The sequence below is a fragment of the Lemur catta genome, chromosome 4 (genome assembly GCF_020740605.2).
Source record: "Lemur catta isolate mLemCat1 chromosome 4, mLemCat1.pri, whole genome shotgun sequence".
NCBI lineage: Eukaryota > Metazoa > Chordata > Mammalia > Primates > Lemuridae > Lemur > Lemur catta.
This window is the reverse complement of record NC_059131.1, coordinates 3,770,793-3,789,386: the sequence shown is the minus strand read 5'-3', so window position 1 is coordinate 3,789,386 and position 18,594 is coordinate 3,770,793.

Below are 18,594 nucleotides of genomic sequence, written 5' to 3'. Positions count from 1 at the left end.
GAAGGAGAAAGAAAAAATCTTGTATTTATCATATATGAGCAGAAATGTAAGAAGTCTTCAGAAGGCAGAAACTACAGCTACAGATAATGGAGAGACACAAAAAAGCCTGGACACACCCCCCAAATCAGATAGGAGCCGTCCTGGGGCTTTCCCCAGCCTCCATGAGAGAATGAATGCCCTTCTCCTATAGCATTTATTACGTAGGGTGGCAATTTATTGGCTAACATTTGTCTGCCTATGTCACTATGAACTTCTTAAAGATTAGGACAGTGAAGCTTGTTCCTTAGCAAAGAGGCTAAAATGACTGGCATATATTAGCTTCTCAGTAAAGTTTAATAAATAAATTAACACAGCCCAAGAATGTTCAGTAATGTCCATGCTGTGTCTTGGCTCTGTGAATCTGGTGATCCTCAGAATGTTTCTGAATTCCGCCCTCCTCGTCAGTGCAACAGGGACCACAGCGGTACTGTCAAATGGTGTTATTTTGAATACTGCTAATTGTTCTCTGTAAGGACACTTTCTAAATGATGTGTGTAACCATGCCAAAACATTTTTAAGGTTTCTCTTTCTCAGGTTGGTTTGATCTTCATAAAAAGGCTCCCAGAGCCTAAGGATTTTCACTGCAAGTGAATTTGCAGACAATATGCAGGAGAACATGTCAGTGGGACTGAGGGTCACTTTATACCCTTGGAAATATTAATAACACATCCCTCATGAAGAAGCGTTTTCTTAGACAGAGTGGTCACTGGTGTTTGAGAACACAGAAATGTCCGGACGGCAACGGTGACGTCTCTGTGCCCACGTCAGGGGACGGACCCTGAGGTCTGCCAGTCTGAAAGCCAAGGGCTGTGTCCCCGTGTTTAAAAACCTGTGCTCTTTGAAAACTATAAATGCACACAAAAAAGCAAAACTGTTGAAAGGGTACTTGAAATAGCCAGACTAGCATATGAAAGCGTACAATTCTTGTGCTATCACATTCTCGGCCAACAGGGTAGACAATTTAGAACCTCTACCCTCTCTGAAAGGTCTCAGGATAAAGTGATTTTCCTATTTGTTCAGAAGTCACGATTCGAATAGTTTGGGACATATGTGTACCTTTCAATAATAAAAGCAATCATGTCAGAAAGAGGAATCTGAGAAATGGTGACAGAGTTCTCAAGTGTGAGAGGTGTGTTTTCCGTGCTGAATGTTGAAAATATAGCCTTGAACTAGATAATGAAAGGGTTTTGTTTAGAACAGCTCAGTTTGGTATCACACATTTGTCAAGGGAAATGTGCTTGAAAATTATCCCTCTGTTTACCTCAAACTATATATTAGGTTAAAAAATAGTCATTGCCAAAATGTTTTAGATACATAGAATTTTCCAATGTGAAATTTCCCCCCCCAAAAAAAAAGTTATATTAAATTTCTAATTACCACCTCGGAGCACTATTTGAACAATCTGAATAGAGACTGAGTGAAGCAGTGGCGTTCTGGATGCTGGAAGAAGGAAATTCCGGCATTAAAAATAAAGCACAGAAAATGTCCTGTCTCCCAAGCCTCAGATCTAGAGTCTGGGATCGGGTGTGAGTCTCGGATCTAAATTGCCATGACAACCTTGTTTCTTATGCATTATCTTGAAGTAACCGGGCTTCAGACTTAATGGGATTTATAGGTTGAAACCATCACCTCATATTAACCCAGAAATAAATTGCTAGGTAGTGTGGAAAGAGCTCTGCTGTTCAATACTGAATGCCTGTGGAGTCCAAGACGCTCAGCTTGATTTAGGCGTGGCCGACCCTGTCCTGCAGAAGGCTGTGTTCCAAACAGAAGGACGTCTGAAAATAAACTCTCAGTTTTTGCCTCCCTGAACTGCTGTCAGCCGCAGTTGGTGTGGGCCATGCGTGTCTGGGTACACTCATCGATGGCCACTGCTTACTAAATACGTCCAAGCGCTTTGCAGACATTGTCACTGCCTCTCACAGCAACCCTGCAACCGTTGAGGAAACTGATTTCCAGAATTTAATCAGCTTACCCGATGCACGCAGGCTAAAGCCAACTTTTGTTTTTCACTATATCTTGTTGCTGCGTCTCCACAACAAGATTTCCTCCTGTGTGGGTAGGCACAGGGCCTCCAGGCTGGCTGGGCGTCCGGGATCCTCTGGGACAGTCACATTCAGTGCAACATTTGAGCTGTGCGCGGGTGCAGAGATTTCCCACTTTTATTGGGCTCCCTTGGCTGGATTTTCTGGGAACTGCTGAGGTTTTGAGAATCCCCGAGCTTCGCCTTCCACGGAACCATCCTGCTGGGGCTTGCAAGTCCTGCGGTCACTGTGTCACTCCTGCCTGCTTGCTCCAGTCACAGTTGTCTGCTCCAGGGCCTCAGGGCAGTCTTGGCAGGAAGGAACTGCACTTTCTCCCTCCCCCATTTCAGGCATGACACAGACCCATCCTCCCTTGCTACGTGACAAAGCTGAGAGGCTGCAACGGTTAACAAAGCTCCACTTAGTAGTTAGATTCAAAGAATTAAAAACCAGGCCGGGCGCGGTGGCTCACGCCTGTAATCCCAGCACTCTGGGAGGCCGAGGCAGGCGATTGTTTGAGCTCAGGAGTTTGAGGTTGCTGTGAGCTAGGCTGACACCACTGCACTCTAGCCCGGGCAACAGAGCGAGACTCTGTCTCAAATAAAATAAAAAAAAAATAATAATTAAAAATCAAACCCAAAAAACTTAACATCTGTTGACAGTGCCTTTCCCTGACTTGCCCCCCTGACCTCCCCCAGTGGCTGACCTGCTCCTTGGCCGCTGGCCGATCACCCTATTGCTTGGATTCCCTCCTCAGGACAGAGCCCTCTTCTCCTGGTTTTGCTCTTTCCCTAGTCCCGGGTCTCTCATACACCTTTTCTTGGGTCTCCCAGGGGAAGGAAATCACTTAAGACCAAAATAAAATCTCCGCAGTGATGTAACCACCCCCGCCCCCAGTAAAGCATGTTCTGTAAAATCACTGCTCAGCGTGGTCTCCCTCTCTCTGCCTTCTTCACTTCCAGCTACACTTGGCTCAGTTACTGAAGATCTTTATGTAACCTAAAGGCCGTGAAAGTATTTTCCTAAATGAGAGAGACACACTCCCACTGACATAAATTATGTTGTCACCCCTCAAACGCAGACGGTGAAGTTTAAGGAATAGTTTTAATACAATGTTCCCAACAGCCCTGTAACGTGCATATCTATATGTATCTGCCACTGCTTGTCTTCTAGATGCCCCTGCTTTGCCAGCTGAGCCATCCGAGGCCCCTATAGATGCGTGTGTGTCTACCCGTGAAAACCCTGCTAACCACCGACGCATGAGCTTAAGGAAACCACCATCAGCCGTAGGAAAGGTTTTGAAAACGATGTATTACAATCTGCCCTAGGTAACAAACACTATATACTGCTAGTGTGACTATTACCTCTACCCCACAAGCGGTCTGTGGAAGCAAGGGTTAAACTCCCAGTTTACACACCAGACACCTGAAGTCCAACAATGTGAAACACGCTCTCCGAGATCGCATGGTTAATAACGTGGTGAATCAGGCTCCAGAACTGAGTCCCCTGACTCCTAGTCCACTATTCTTTCCACTTTATGAAGTTATTGGCTCAGAGCAATCAGCTGCCAAAAAAGTTCGAGGACACCTCTCTGGGGATGAATTCCCTCTTCCTCCCACCCCTCCTGTCTGCTTCTCTGGTCCCTCACCACTGTGAAATCAGGCAGGGCCCACTGCTGTGACCTCTGGAATAATGATTGAATCTGCCCCACACTCTCCACAGTGACTGCCAGGCCCATCACAGGTGCCCACCTTCCCTCCCCGTTGCACTGCACTGTCCCCCTGAGCTCAGCTGAGCCTCTGGCCCCTCAAACCGAGCTTCACACAGCGGCACAATGATCACTGAAAGGTGGATGTGACCACATCCGTTTCTCCCTACGGGTCTGATTACTTATAAAATGAAGCCCAAGCTCTAGAAAGGACACTTGACCTGCCTTCGAGTTCCTCTCCTGCTCCTACGGCCACGTGCCTGGCACCCTGCCCCGCAAGCGCGAGCCACAACTTCCTCCGCACACCATCAATCCTGTGCCTTCTTGCTTCCGTTCAGCCTGCTGCTCCCTGCCAGAACGCCTCTCTGCCACGCCAACCTGTCCGACTCCCACTCCGACTTTGCCCACAGGCATTACTTTCATGAGAAACCCTATACCATGCCTACCTTTTTCACCTCTCCTGGTGAACCAGCTCTCTCTGTTGACTGTGGGAACCCTGAGAATCAATAACTCGCTGTCTCATCTGTAAAAAGGGATGAAGCCTGGGCCAGTGCGTGACATATCTCAGTGGGTTTTTTCCTTTGGAGACTCATGCTCTGAAGAAATGGAAACGCAGTCTCCGTGGAGTGTGGATTGCCTGGAGTGGAGACCCCAGATCTCTGTCCAGACAGGGCCGTCCAGGGAGTTTGGAATGAATTCCTTTAATTGCTGGTCTAAGATTGATGCTCAGTGATGTGACATTAGGATTTTGAACAAGTGAAGCTTCTCAAATCGTATACCTGATTCAGGTATGTACAGCAAGAATTCATGATGGGAAAATGCCCAAGATTCATTTTATAAATAGAAATTTTTAACAGTTGTGATGAGAGTCATCGTATGTGCAGGGACTCGTAAAAAGAAATTAGGAAAATCTCATTTCTCAATTTATTAAAAAGAGGATTGAAATGCTTCCTGGTGGGAGATTAGAATCTTAAACCTTAAAATGACCTGAGGAATGCCAGCTGAGTAATTGTTGTTCTTAAGCCCCCAAAATGCTAGCCAGAGAGCCAGAAGATAAACCCACGTTCTCAAAAATCCAAAGCACTTCTTTCCCCTGTGCAATGTGACCCATGATTGTGGGGTAGCTGACTGATGTATTGATAAAGAAAAGAGTCATAGAGCACAAAAAGAATCATAACTGGACGTTTGATCATATTTAACTTGTCTGTGTTGAAAAATTTACCCGTATAATAGCACCCCATTTAGTTCCCTGTTTTATAATAAAGATGGAGAACAACTAATATTTATTGATCTATTGATGTTCTTCTGTGAACGAGGACCTCTACATAAATCTTCTCTTTTAATCTGGATCTACTTAATGCCCATTTCACAGGTAAGGAAACTGAGGGTTGGCTCACATGTTTATTGAACAGTGGAATAAAACCAGATCTGTTTTGCTACACAACATAAACTCATCGACTAGAAAGCAACGCTTCCTTTTAAAGAGGATAGAGTGTTACTGAAGCAGCTGTTTATAAACGTACTATTAGCCAACTGGTCTTTACAGGACTGAAAAAAAGCAGCTTCATTTTATATGTACTCTAATTCCTTAGTAAATTAAATATCTGCTGAGGGAACAGTCACTGCTGATCTACCATATCCATTTTGTCTTTCTTCCCTTGGCAGTGGAACCTGGAAAGGTAATTGGCTGTCCAAAGTCTACACTATGTCCTCAACTTTTCTTGCGGCTAGAGGTGATCATGTGACCGAATAGTGACGGAGGAAGTGTAGGTGAAAGTGATGAGCAACTTCCGAAGAAAATGGTGCGTCCTCTGCTTCCTCTTCTCGTGCCCCCGGGCTGGAATTCAAAGCTAACAGGTGGGGCCGGAGCAGATATCTGGGGAAATGGGTTGAGGGCCTTGTGTCAAGGATTCCCAGCAAAAAGAACACATCGTCTTGGTCCCGGCCACCAGCAGCTTGTTCTATCAGCTCTCGATGGTCTACTGAGATGCTCACCTGTGAGACACGTGGACCTTGACTTGTTTAAGCCGAGTTATTTAGGTCTGTTTGCCATTGTGACCTAACTCAGAGGTCAGCAAGTGACACTCTGTGGGCCCAGTGTGACCCGTTGCCTGCTTTTGTAAAGAAATACAATTCCACTGGACACAGCCATGCTCGTTTGTTCACGTGTGGCCATTTCCATGTGGCAAAGGCACACCTGTGTAGCTGTTATGCAGGTAGCAGGGCTGCAAAGCCTGAAATACGTACTGTCTGGTCTTTGACAGAAAAATTGGTGCCTTTTGGCCTAATACAAAAAACTAAATTTAAAGTGAGTGATGACATAGAAGTGGGTAGAAGGTGTCCTTATTTTGGATGTCCATGGACCTGAATTATAGGCCTCCCCTGCTCCTAACTAGATGTATAATCTGGGGCAAAGCAGTTCCTCTCTTTGAATTGGTTTCCATCTTTGCACCACGAGGGGTTGATTGAGCCGTCTCCCGTCCAAGTACTAACTGGCCTGACCCTGCTTAGCTTTTGAGATTAGACGAGATCAGGTGCATTCAGGGTGTTACAGCCACAGACAATTGAATGTTCTTTACTGTATGTGCAATGCCCGGGCTGCACCCTGACTTACATCTAACTATGGTGGTGCAAATCATGTGATCACACCATCCTTCTTTGTGTGCCAGCACAGCCAGTTCTGACACCTTTCCATCTCCTCCTCTCCTCTCCCCTCCCCTTCCCTCCCCTCCCCTCCTCTCCTCCATTTACTGTCCTTTAACAATCCTTAGGATGACGTACAGAGATCCTGATGGAATAACTCAAATGCCCAATGATATGGAGCAGCACCAAAGGTAATTTTCTTTCTTTAAGCTAACACCCCTTCAGGGGTTCTGCTGGCATTTAAACGGCGGTTTGCCCTGACCTGCCATTTGTCGGTGGTGCCAAGCATATTAAAAACCACCGATTAGCTGAAACAAAGCAGGTAATCATCGAACACTGTGAGGATGCTCTCAGATGTTGTGGAACAGGGAGATTTCTGTCTTTTAGAGGGAGATAGTCAAGATCATAGCAAATAATTCTATTTAAGAAAATCAATAATAATATCTATGCTTATACAATCTAGGCAGTAGGAGTGCTTGACTCAGACACCGTTTCAAGCCTCCATTTCTACTACATCGCTTAGGAGGGAGTTGAGCAGCTCATCCACACAACAAACCATGGAAGTTTGCTATTTTAAGAAAACAAAGAACGAATTAGGAACTTCAGTTGTTTTGTTTTGCTTCTCTGATGTTCAGCGCACTAGGTCAGTCACATTGCTCAGGAAGGAGCAGTAACAGAGGAAATCCTTCCTGGTCTGAACGTGGTGCCCTTCTCCTCCTCTCTCTAAATTCACAGCGCGGGTTCACGTGGGCTACTGAGTACCCCTGGCCGAGAGGCCTGCGGACCCGCCACCAGATCAGAGAGCTTGTCACGCAGGTAAGGAAAATTTTGTTAGAGGACCTAAAAAATTCCCATCAGCCATGGAGGGAAGAAATAAATACCTTCTGCTCTCTCAGTCACAGTCCAGCCAGGAAAACAGATGAAGCTGGTTATTTTAACAGGGAATTGCACTATGAGGAAGTGGTTGAGCATGTGTTGGAGGACTATGGAGGCAGAGGGGACACTGAGGCAGCACAGAGGGTACTGAGTGAGGCTGCAGGAGCGGCTGCACCCAGGGCCACAGGGATGAGGGAAGCTTGGGATGGAGGCAATGAGCAGTGGGGACCCCAGCCTTGGGAGGGGCGCTCACTGGCCCGGGTTGGCAGGACATGGACTTTGGTTCTGGCTGTGCTGAAAAGTGAAACCTGAAATCAACGCTCGTGCTGCCTGGTGAAGAACCAGTGTTGGGGTGGCCTGGACACGAGCAGGAGGCCAAACAGGAAGGAGCAAGTCCCTCCTCCTGGTCCTGCCTTCCCATCGCACCCCACACAAGGCTCACAGGGAAGCATTGGCCAACGGGCACTGGCACAGCGGGCACTGGCACTCCCTAGGCCCAGCCCCCGCGTAGAGCGTAGGGCTGCTCTGGGACCCGGGAGAGGTGGCTCAAGAACCCTCACGTGCTCCTCGGGCCCCCTTGGCACTTTCTTGGCAGTCTCTGTCGTGGTTTGGATCGAGCTTTGCTCTAGGTCAGAGCGATCATGAGTGAATGGGGAATTTAGGAGAGAGTTACGAATAAATGATAAAATCACATTTTATAGCAGTAGTGTCACCAGCTCTCTGCTGAAGACTTAATCGCATCCTAAATCACAAACTTTTCTTTCATAACTATCACATGCTAGGCACTTAGTAGATACTAGAGGAAATTTGAAGTAGACAGGATACAGATCTTTTCCTTAGGAGGTCTGAATGCTGTTGAAGAGAGAGTCAGGTGGGAGGGGTGATCAGTCCGATATGCCCAGTGGGTACGACGTCACGTAAGTACAGGACCAAGCAGAGAAGGGATGCATTGCTTTTTCTACCATTTAATATTGTATGACTTGGGAGAATTATTTAACTTTTCTAAGCTTTGATTTTTTCATCTGTAAAATGCAAACATGACTAGTGCCTCCTTCCATGGGCGTACTGTGCGATGAAGCTAGATGACCCATGCAAAGGAGCTAGTATGGTGCTGGCGCTGGTGCACGCTCGGTAAGTGAAAGTTGTTTTTGTTACTTTTATCCCCCCTACTCTTATGTCCGTTAACATTGTTACTTACACAGAAACCTACCAGACCTCCTAGGTTCCTCTTCCCATCTATCTCATGGTCAAGTATGATGCTTTTCACTTAGAAATCTCCGACCCCTTCTTCTGTAGTCTGAGGCAGGAGTTGGATGCCCGGGGGGTTCAGGAGGAGAAGCCCAACAGAACAAGAGATGCAGCCAACAGGGACCCTTCAGTGATTCTGCTGTAACTATAACATCCTTACGGGAAGCAGAAAGGGAAGTCCTTTAGGGCACACACACAGTTGAGGTGACAGCATGTCCCTAAATGAACTACTGGCCTTGTCAGCGTGATAGATAACACACCCACCCGTGCCAGGACAGTTTACAGATACCATGGCAACCCCTGGAAATCACCCTATATAGAGCCAAAGGGGAAAGGATCCTCAGTTCCAGGAACTCTCCACTCCTTTCCCAGAAAACCTATGAATATTCCATGCCCAGTTTAGCATATTATTATTAGGGATTATTAATATAAAAGGGGAAAACTGAAGCCCATGCAGGCTTTGCCTCCTTTGCAGCAGTCCGTCCGCTCTCTACCGGCTTTGAGAGTGTGCTATACTTTCCCCACTCTGTCTTTAATAAACATTTTTGCTTCCAGCGTGACCCTGCGTGTGAATTCTTTCCTGTGTGGAGGTCAAGAACCCTCTCTGCCATCACGGCAGTGGTCCGTGCCGGTATCGAGTCCGTTGGCAAATACCTAACCCCATTGTCGTCCTCCCCATGACTGAGGACCGCTGGCCCCCACCCCGCCCTTCTGCAGTCACCCCGCCCTCTGGCGCCAGCCTGCTCCTCACTGGGGAGACCCGGACGTGTCCTTCTGGTGCTCTGAAGCTCCCTGTAGCTCTCCATCACCACAGGTCGTTTCGCACTTGACAGTCTGGTAAACTTCTCCACAATCTGGTCACTGCCTACTTTTCTGCTAGACATCCTGTATCTTTTGTCCACACATCCAATAAAGACACAAAATCCTTCCACCCTGATGAACACCTCGTCTTACCTGACCAGTCATGTGCAAAGCATTCTGTGGACTCTCACAAGGCAGAGTTGGTGGCTTCCTCTTCTGCGATTTTGTGACTCTTGTACATTTTTCTGCTTGAGCACTATGTGAAAAATACCCTCCGTGCATCTCACCAGTTAGATTGTAAACTCCTTGACAGTGAAGAAAAGGCTTATTGGTGTCTAGCACATGCTTGGGAGCCGTCAGGTGCTCAGTGCTGAATAAATGGAAGTGTGGGCAGACCAGTTCTATATCCAACGTCGCCATTAGAATTCCCAGGTCGTCTGCGCACCAACACGCTTCGCCAAATAGTCTAATTCACACTGAGACACACTCTGACCACTGTCCCTGATTCACGTATTTTTTTGGTTGTAGAAACATCTTTATAGTCATGCAACTTTGCGTAACGTATCCCAAGTATGGAAGCTCTTCAACCTTATACCAAACTTTTTCTGAAATCGTGACCACTGGGCAGTATGTGACACGTGTCCGTGACAACATGGCCAGCAGGATTTCCAGGCCTCTGTTGTGGGCATAACGCCATTCTGAGGCACATATGCTAATCAACTCACCCTTTTGAAGGACTTGCGCCCACCTGAAATAGTATCACTAATTCAGAATCTGCTCCAACTTTGACCTCTTTTAAGATTCCTGTCTTGGTGCTCTGAGAGCTGAGAAGAAAGATGGGCAGAGTGAAGGACAAAGTTCTAGGAGATGACAGGTAGCCTGAAAATAAAAATGTCATTGCTGGGGAAAAATGTCCAGGCTCTGTGGCCCCCCCTCCCCAGTTGGAGGACAGAGAAGGTAACCAGGCGGCATGAAATAGGAGGAGTTTTGAGAGCAATCAAGAAAAAGTAAATCAGATTTTCTAGCAATAATTCCATAAAGCAAATTCTCATCCACTCTCTAAAAATGTTAAAAAGCAGAATATTCTTTGCTTAAGCATCAAGGGCCTAAGGCTAATTTTTGATAACTTGGCAGTAAAAATGTGGTTTAACTTTTAAACTATCCCAGGGACTCAGTGTCTAAAGAGCGACAGTGGCTGTATTGCAAGAGCTCTTTCACGCAGGGACCAGGCTCCGGCATCCCTGTGATTAATGTACCCAGCAGGCTTTCAGGAACTCGCTGGATCCTCTGTAATTCTTTTAATTTGATAAGGTATTTTTAATTGAATCCACTCCTAACGTCACAGCCAGCTCCTCTGTTCAACGTTTGTCATCTTGTCATCTGAGTTACGTCAGCAGACACTCAGACACTGCTGACTTTTCATTATAACTCACCCAGATCACCTGTGAAGGTCCAGCCATTTTCAGTTTGTTTCTGACACTGAGCCAGTTCTTTCCAAGCAAAGAGCTTCCTGACAGTAAGAGCCTTATTTTTCTTTAAAAATGTGGGATCTCACACTGTCCCCCAGGTTGGAGTGCAGTGGCACGATCATAGCTCACTGAAGCCTCAGCCTCCTCAGAGCTGGGGCTACAGGTGTGCGCCACCATGCCTGGACAATTTTTAAAGTTCTCTTGAAGAGACAGGGTCTCCCTATGATGCTCAGGCTGGTATTGAACTTCTGGTCTCAAGTGATCCTCCTGCCTTGGCCTCCCAAAGTTCTGATATTACAGGTGTGAGCTACCACACCCCGTCATTACTCTTAAAGAGTCAGGAACACTGAAAGCTTGGGAGTCTTTTTGGAGTTCATGGTTCATGTTTTCCATCATTTTCAGAAAGATGATTGTGACTGACAGAACCATACCTGTCAATGTCACTCGTCTAGACCAGGCATCAGACGCAGGCAGGTGTTTTGAAGGATAATTACAATAGGGCATTTAGCCCGTATAGACGAGTAGATGGAGCCGCTGCAAAATGATTATCCCCTTCTGAGCACGCTGACAGCCAAAGACAATACAGTTAATCCTCCTTTATCCAGCAGTCACTCACCTGGCAGCTGCCTGTCTAGAACACTAGGAAGAACCTTGAAACAAGCTGAGTTACCTTGTGAGACTACGCGCTGTCTGAATCCATGCAGGAATGCTTATGCAACTCACCTGTAAAAGAACCAGTAGGCCAACAGTCTTTGCTTATTTATTCTCACATTCAACACCAAATCCTGAGTTGTTCATTACTTTTCTCAGTTTAGCTGTTGTAAGAAGGCCTGGATGGGCGTGGGGGTCTGAGAGAAACAAGTATGTTGACAATGCAAGGACAGATAGCTGACAACACGATTCTAAGAGTGCAGATACAAACCCTCCAAAGCAGACGACAAACGGAAGAGCAAAGTGGCTGTGCACTTAGCGGCCTTCGATGCAGTTCTGTGCTATTGTGCAGCTCAGTGTCCGTGATTAGCTTCAACTCTCAAGAAGAAGTTAAATAATTAGCAATGGTATTACAATTTACAGAAAGATCATATATATAAAACATGCCACAAAATTTTCTGCAGATGTTTGAATTTTAGAAAAAAGATTGGGCATATAAGATAGAATTTTCTAATATTTGTAGTTACATCATCAGAGAATTTCAGAATTTAAAAAATATGGAATAAATGAGGCATTCTACTAAAAAATAAATGAATTCTCTTGACCTATGTAGCTAAAACACCAGTTTTACTACATTGGTGGTATAATATAATGGATGAAATTCTGATTCTAGGTAAAAAGGTATAGAAGTAATTGTAGCTGGGCCCAACTTTTGAAATGAAATTAAGAATTGATTCTGTAATATTTTGGACATTGTGCCTTTGTGGAACGTCATATGTGATATTTTTAAATTGTTCTAGAATTATAGACTCTTCCATCCAATTTCTGGTAAAATATCAGATGATAAAGTCAGAGAGAGGTTGGAGAGAAGGAAGCACCTGCCCCTTGTGAATCCTTCGCAGGTGTGGGGCACGTTTGCTCTTGGAGAGTCGGCAGAGGGGCCGAGAGTGTGGGTTTTGGACTCCGACTGCCTCAGTTTGATCCCTGGCTCAACCACTCACTGGGTACAGCCTGGGCAGTTTACCTACGTTCGCTGATCTGAGTCTCCACGTCTGTCCGATAGAGTGATGACGATAGCACAGACCCACAGGGTTACTGTGAATGTCGATGAGTTAATGCATTTATAACACTTGCAGGGGGCCCCAAAACAAAGTAAACACACAATAAGGGTTAATTCTTCAATTCTTAGAGAAACCATATTAGGGAGGCATTTTTATCCCTACTTGACAGATGAAGAAACCAAGACTCAAAGAGGTTTGAGACTTTTGCCAAGGTCACAGTACAAGTGGTGAATTTTTACTAAGAAGATCTGCATAGAGTAGACACACGTCTGTGCTGTATCTCTGTGGAAAACACATATCCCCATCTTTGTCAAAGCTTATTTTAAACATTCATTTTAACCCAAGAGAAAAATAAGGCCTAAAAATCATGCAAGATTTTTTAAGAATGTGTAAAATAGAACCAATGGTATACATTTCTGAATGCTCTATGGAAGTTCTTTTTTTGTTTTTTTTTTTTTTTTGAGACAGAGTCTCACTCTGTTGCCCGGGCTAGAGTGAGTGCCGTGGCGTCAGCCTAGCTCACAGCAACCTCAAACTCCTGGGCTTAAGCGATCCTACTGCCTCAGCCTCCCCAGTAGCTGGGACTACAGGCATGTGCCACCATGCCCGGCTAATTTTTTTCTGTATATATATTTTAGTTGGCCAGATAATTTCTTTCTATTTTTTAGTGGAGACGGGGTCTCGCTCTTGCTGAGGCTGGTCTCGAACTCCTGAGCTCAAGCAATCCACCCGCCTCGGCCTCCCAGAGTGCTAGGATTACAGGCGTGAGCCACCGCGCCCAGCCTTATGGAAGTTCTTGTACTCTAGTAACTAACATTCACATTTTGGCAGGCACATGTGGGGGACCCATAGAGAAACCACATGATAATTTTATAGAACTACATTATATTTGCTTAATGTATTTTAAAAGCCACCAAATAACTAAATTCTTTGCCAACTCAAATTATTAGCCAGCTCTTATGTCTGACTTCATCTTGGTTATGATTGCTTCCTAGATTTGGAGTTGCAAACTCAAATGATTTTGGGGGCAGGGCTGGTAACATAAATCAGCGTTGTGGCAAGGCAGTACAATAGGGATGGGTGGGGCTTGTGGTTAACTGCACAACACTCCTGTGTTGTGGCTGCCCAATACTGCTCTGGGCTGAACTTGTCCTTCAAGCTATCATTTTGCAACCACTAAATGAACAACACACAATTCTCCCTGTCTCACTATTTCTTGTGCTCCTCCTGTCTTGCTCCCAGCTGTGAAGTTGAAAAAAGAAAAATGAGAGAGACACAGCCTAGGTGGCAGGAGGATCATGGAAGTTCCCGGATAAGTGTTGCTCTGTGCCTTGTATCTCCCTGCTTCTGTTTAGCAATGGATCAGATTCTGCAAGCATTTATTTGGTGCCTACTAGGCATGAGGCCCTGGACTAAATCCAGAGGGGATGGTAAAAATGCATTAAACAATAACAGCAACAAAAACAGAAAACAGAAAAATAAAAACAGTCCCTACCTTTGTAGTTTAGTTTTGCATTCAGATGTGCTCACAGACAACTGAAATACAATGTGATAAGTACTGTAATACCAGTAAATGGTGGTGAGGGAATTTATGCAGAACATGAGTACACTCTGAACCAAGAGCTCTCAGAATTAGTATCTGCAGTTAACCGACTTCGAGCTACGTTAGCTGGAGAGGACCATTATGACTCAGAGAAGTACTATATCGAGGATGTCAGAATTGAAACCTCTGTTGCATCGCAAATTACTGCACGCTTTTCAGGACTCTTATCCTGGGATCATTTTCGTACCCAAATCCTTTCCGTGTGCAGGGAGCGGCACAGGTCCCACATATGACATGAAGTCTGCTCGCCGCGTCAGACCTAGCACTGGGGGTGGGGGGAGTGGGGGGATGGTTTAGGCATGTTCCTCCTGTTCCACTGGAATGCAGCCAGGCCAGGATTCACTGGGGCGTGAAGCAGTGACCTTCAGATTGGGATCCCATCTCTCTCCTGTTCCAGAGTTTTTTCCTTTTGTCCATCCTCTCATATCCTAAAACTTTCCTTACCTGAATTATTTACTGTGCTACTCTACATGTTGTTCCATTTTACTGTTTAACAGTTAATGATTTTTCCCTCACCAGCTGCACTCCCAGCTCGTGGAACAGTGAGGCTGGGTTGCTCTGGCTGTCCCTAGCCTGCCCGCTGCGCCTCCCTGTCTGCTAGCAGGTGCTCCCAAATCACTCTTAGAACTTGAGGGTAACTTTGAAACCTCAATAATTTGAGAGCAGTAATTCAAGGGTAAGTAACCTCCAGGTCAATGTGTGAACATAAAGTATTGAAATTACTTCAGTTTACTTATTTATAAATTAAGATGAAATGATGACACAGAGGCTACTATGAGTATTAAATATGGTGATGTATGTAAATATATTCTGTATATATCATTGGACGAACGTAAGTAGATATGATAAGGTTACACTATTTTTAAATGAGATGGCAATTTTCATTATCTCTAAAGTCTTTATTATCTAACGTGGGAAGGGCTATGATAGGGCCATTCAGCAGATAATTCTATGAGAAATAAAAGTAAACCCTCTTCTAAGGATTAGATATCTTTTAATGGGAGTTAAGGAGGAGAAGAGTATGAAGATTAATGTCGCACAGTGATTCGGTGAGGTTTGATGTTCCATGCCGCCGACACTGTGCCCTTTGACAACCTCCTCTGCATCTGAGAAATTTGAATCGACACACTGAATATACTGCTTTATGGGTTTGAACACATTATCTGACCTTGATTTTTATAAAACACAAAGCTTCATAAAATTCTATTATGGTAAATTTTTATTTTCAAAGCTATACTCATTTTTCGTATTAGGAAAAATTTGAATGTAAATGATATATTTACTCCCCTCTTTCCTGTCTCTCTAAATTAGAGGAAGAAATCATTAATGGCCTAAGATTAGAGATGTGATGATATGTATTAGCTTCATTCTTCCATCTGTTAAAAAAAATAACAAAAGTTTTTAATTCCCAGGTAAAATGAAAGAGACAGACTTCAGATCACTTCCCACTTCCCACTCCTATCCTAGGAGTGTGTGGGCTCCCTGGGGGCAGCGTGTCCTGCTTTCCGCACGGGCAGAGCCACAGCCTGATCTCATGCTGGGAGAAGAAATGAAGGAGCTGTCCCCAGTCCACACAGGGTGTCAGACCCACAAGTCCATCCTCTGCCAGTGCACGGGGCCGTGTCCCCTCGCGTGGGTACTGATGGGGCACATTGAACTCCATCCTCACGTTTGTGGAAGGAGGTCTTTGCTGCCTCGCCAACTCAAAGCAGGGAAAAGCCTTCTCTTCCTTGATACAAATACTATTATTACAGAATAAAAATAGCTATTGGTTTTAAAATACCAATGTGGGGGCTGCACCTGCAGAGTCTGATATAATTGCTCTGGGGTAAGACCCTGGAATTAGCATTTTAAAGAATGCCGCAGGTGATTCTAACTCGAAGCCAAGGTAGAGAACGGCTGCCCCGAGGCTTCTGAAAATTTTCTACCCAGGCAACTGGCCTGAAGACTTTGTTGTGATGCTGGTTCTGATTCCGTAGGTCTGGGTGGGTCTGCATTTCTCAACACCTCTCAGTTGATGCCAGCGACGCTGGTCTGAGACCACGCGTGAAGCAGCAAGGATCTGAGGTTTCCTTTCCAGGATTTAGAATCCAGTGGACAACAATAGCTTCATGCAATTCTAAGTTCTCTTGTTTACATTTAGCTTGAGTTGTTGATGGCTAGAACATATATACTTCTGAATAACATATAGCCAATTTCAGCCTTTTATTTAATGATTAGGAAAGCATCGATTATCCTCTAAGTAATTATTTGTAATGCATTTGCATAGGTCTGCTTCTGTGGTTCGAGTACTCTAATTTGGTATTTCTCATGCTTTGTGCATCATCGCAATCACTTGGGGAACTTCGCCACCATGAGCGGGAATCCTCCTTTACAGATGTGGGTGGCAGGAGGGAAGAAGAAACTTTAAAATGAAGCCCTGCAGGAGGTTCTGATGTCCAGACTGGTGTAGAAACTGCTGCTCTGAATGAGGACTGAGGTGTAATGTTTCACTCTGGAAGTTTATAAACATTTGTAAATGCTGATGGAGGAAACAACACCATCTTCAGCACAACCACCTGCAGCTTAGATGCCAAAGCCTGTGGGTACACTGTTTTGTCATCAATTATAAGAGAAATCCAGTGAAAGCACAGCAACTATGAATGCATCTGTGGCACTGCCAAAATTTCATTGTTAAAAAAATGCCCCAGACTTTTGATTTATAGCTTGAAAAGTAGAAGTTAGAGTTGGAATGGCAGGAAAAATCCTCCCATCCACTCTATGCACCAGTGGCCACGTATCTTATTGAAGAGAATATTCTGGCCATAAAACATCATATCCACTGGCCACGATCCTGCCACGGAGGAGTTAAACCTCCTCAGGGGATTAATCAACCGATGCACCACAACAATGTTGTGCAATTCTAAATTTTAAGGAAGTTCAGAAAAATAAAACCGCCTGGCATATTTATTTCCCATCCTTAGTTCACCCTCCGCCTCCTGCTCTGTTTGCAGCACCCTCCGCCTCCTGCTCTGTTTGCAGCACCCTCCGCCTCCTGCTCTGTTTGCAGCACGGCCGGCGCAGGGAAAACATGCTGCTCAGAGCCCCAGACCCTGGGTGTAGGTGTGGTCAGTCCTGTTACTAAATAAGACATTAATTCCTTCCTGGTCTCAGGGTCTCCATCATTGTTTCTATTGTGAGAATCAAATTGGTGGATGGATCTGTAAACTCAGAAATTAGGGTTGTTTATTATTTCCTCAGCACCCCATGCTCTTTCCTGGGTGCCTGCATTGCACACAAGTGTTCAGTGGATGCCCCTTTACACACGCTTCAGCACCACCTTTCTGCAGAGACAGCAACATCGGAGCAGGTTTGGAGGATCGTTTGCTAAAAACCTGATTCTTTCTTTTCTTGGTTATTTCCTGATCGTATCCCCCCACTCCCACCCAAAAGAATTTCTCTCTTCTCACATTTCCAAGACACATCGCCTGCATTCTAGCTTTCATCATGTCTTACTTTTATGTATATGATGGTTACCCAAGAGTTTATGAGCAGCTAGATAGCAGAAATGAAGCCTTAGTGTTTTTCTACCCTGTAAGTCCCCGGCACTTGGTGGACACTCTATGTAGCTATATCAGCTATATCCATTTGAATTAATCTTCAGACTCTGTCAAGAGAATCTGTTAGTTTGGAGTTTGGAGCAAGCAGGAAACAGGTTCATTTAATATTCCTCTTGAGATGAGTGTTTCAGCCAAATGCTGCACATCATCTTAAAGGCCTTTGTGGAAAGGTGTGTAAAATTTAAAATAACAAAAAATAAAAATAAACTTAAAAATTACAATGCCACTTTTTGAAACTTCAGGTTTATTAAATTTAAAATTGGTCATTCTCCATTCTAAACTGATCTCAGATATGAATATAAACTCTTTACAAACACTAATAATTGAATCCAACAATGTTCTTCGGGGACTTAATGCAAACTTACCTTCGCTATCTTTTATCTTAGCCCCATAAGAACAAAATTCCATGCCTAAGGAGAAAGCATCTCAAAGTATTCTTCTGAGGTTCAATGTGCTATTCTTTGGGCTAATTTTTCAAAGAATAAACTTCGAGCTTCAAGGGAATGTTAACAGACTGAAAGAATCTCAGAAGGGAATTTTGAAGATCTGTTTATGTTTAAAATTCAGACTTCAGAAAAACACTTTCATTTAGTCCTCTACTAAATAAGCATTATTTTTGTAGCATTAATTTTGTTCTACCCTTATTTTTTGTTTTGTTAACATCGCATTCCAGGCTAGGCATTGTTTCTGTGGAAAGTTTCTAGTATGAGCATAGAATAGAAGATCCTAAGGAAGGAAGGAAGGAGTCTGCGAACACACACCCTGTAAGGGAAGCGGCTCAGATGGGTTTGGCCAAGAGTCAGAATCTTAATCAAAATCATAATGCAGGATTCACAGGGTCCAGATATCTGTCGCTAATTGTGGGAAGAGTG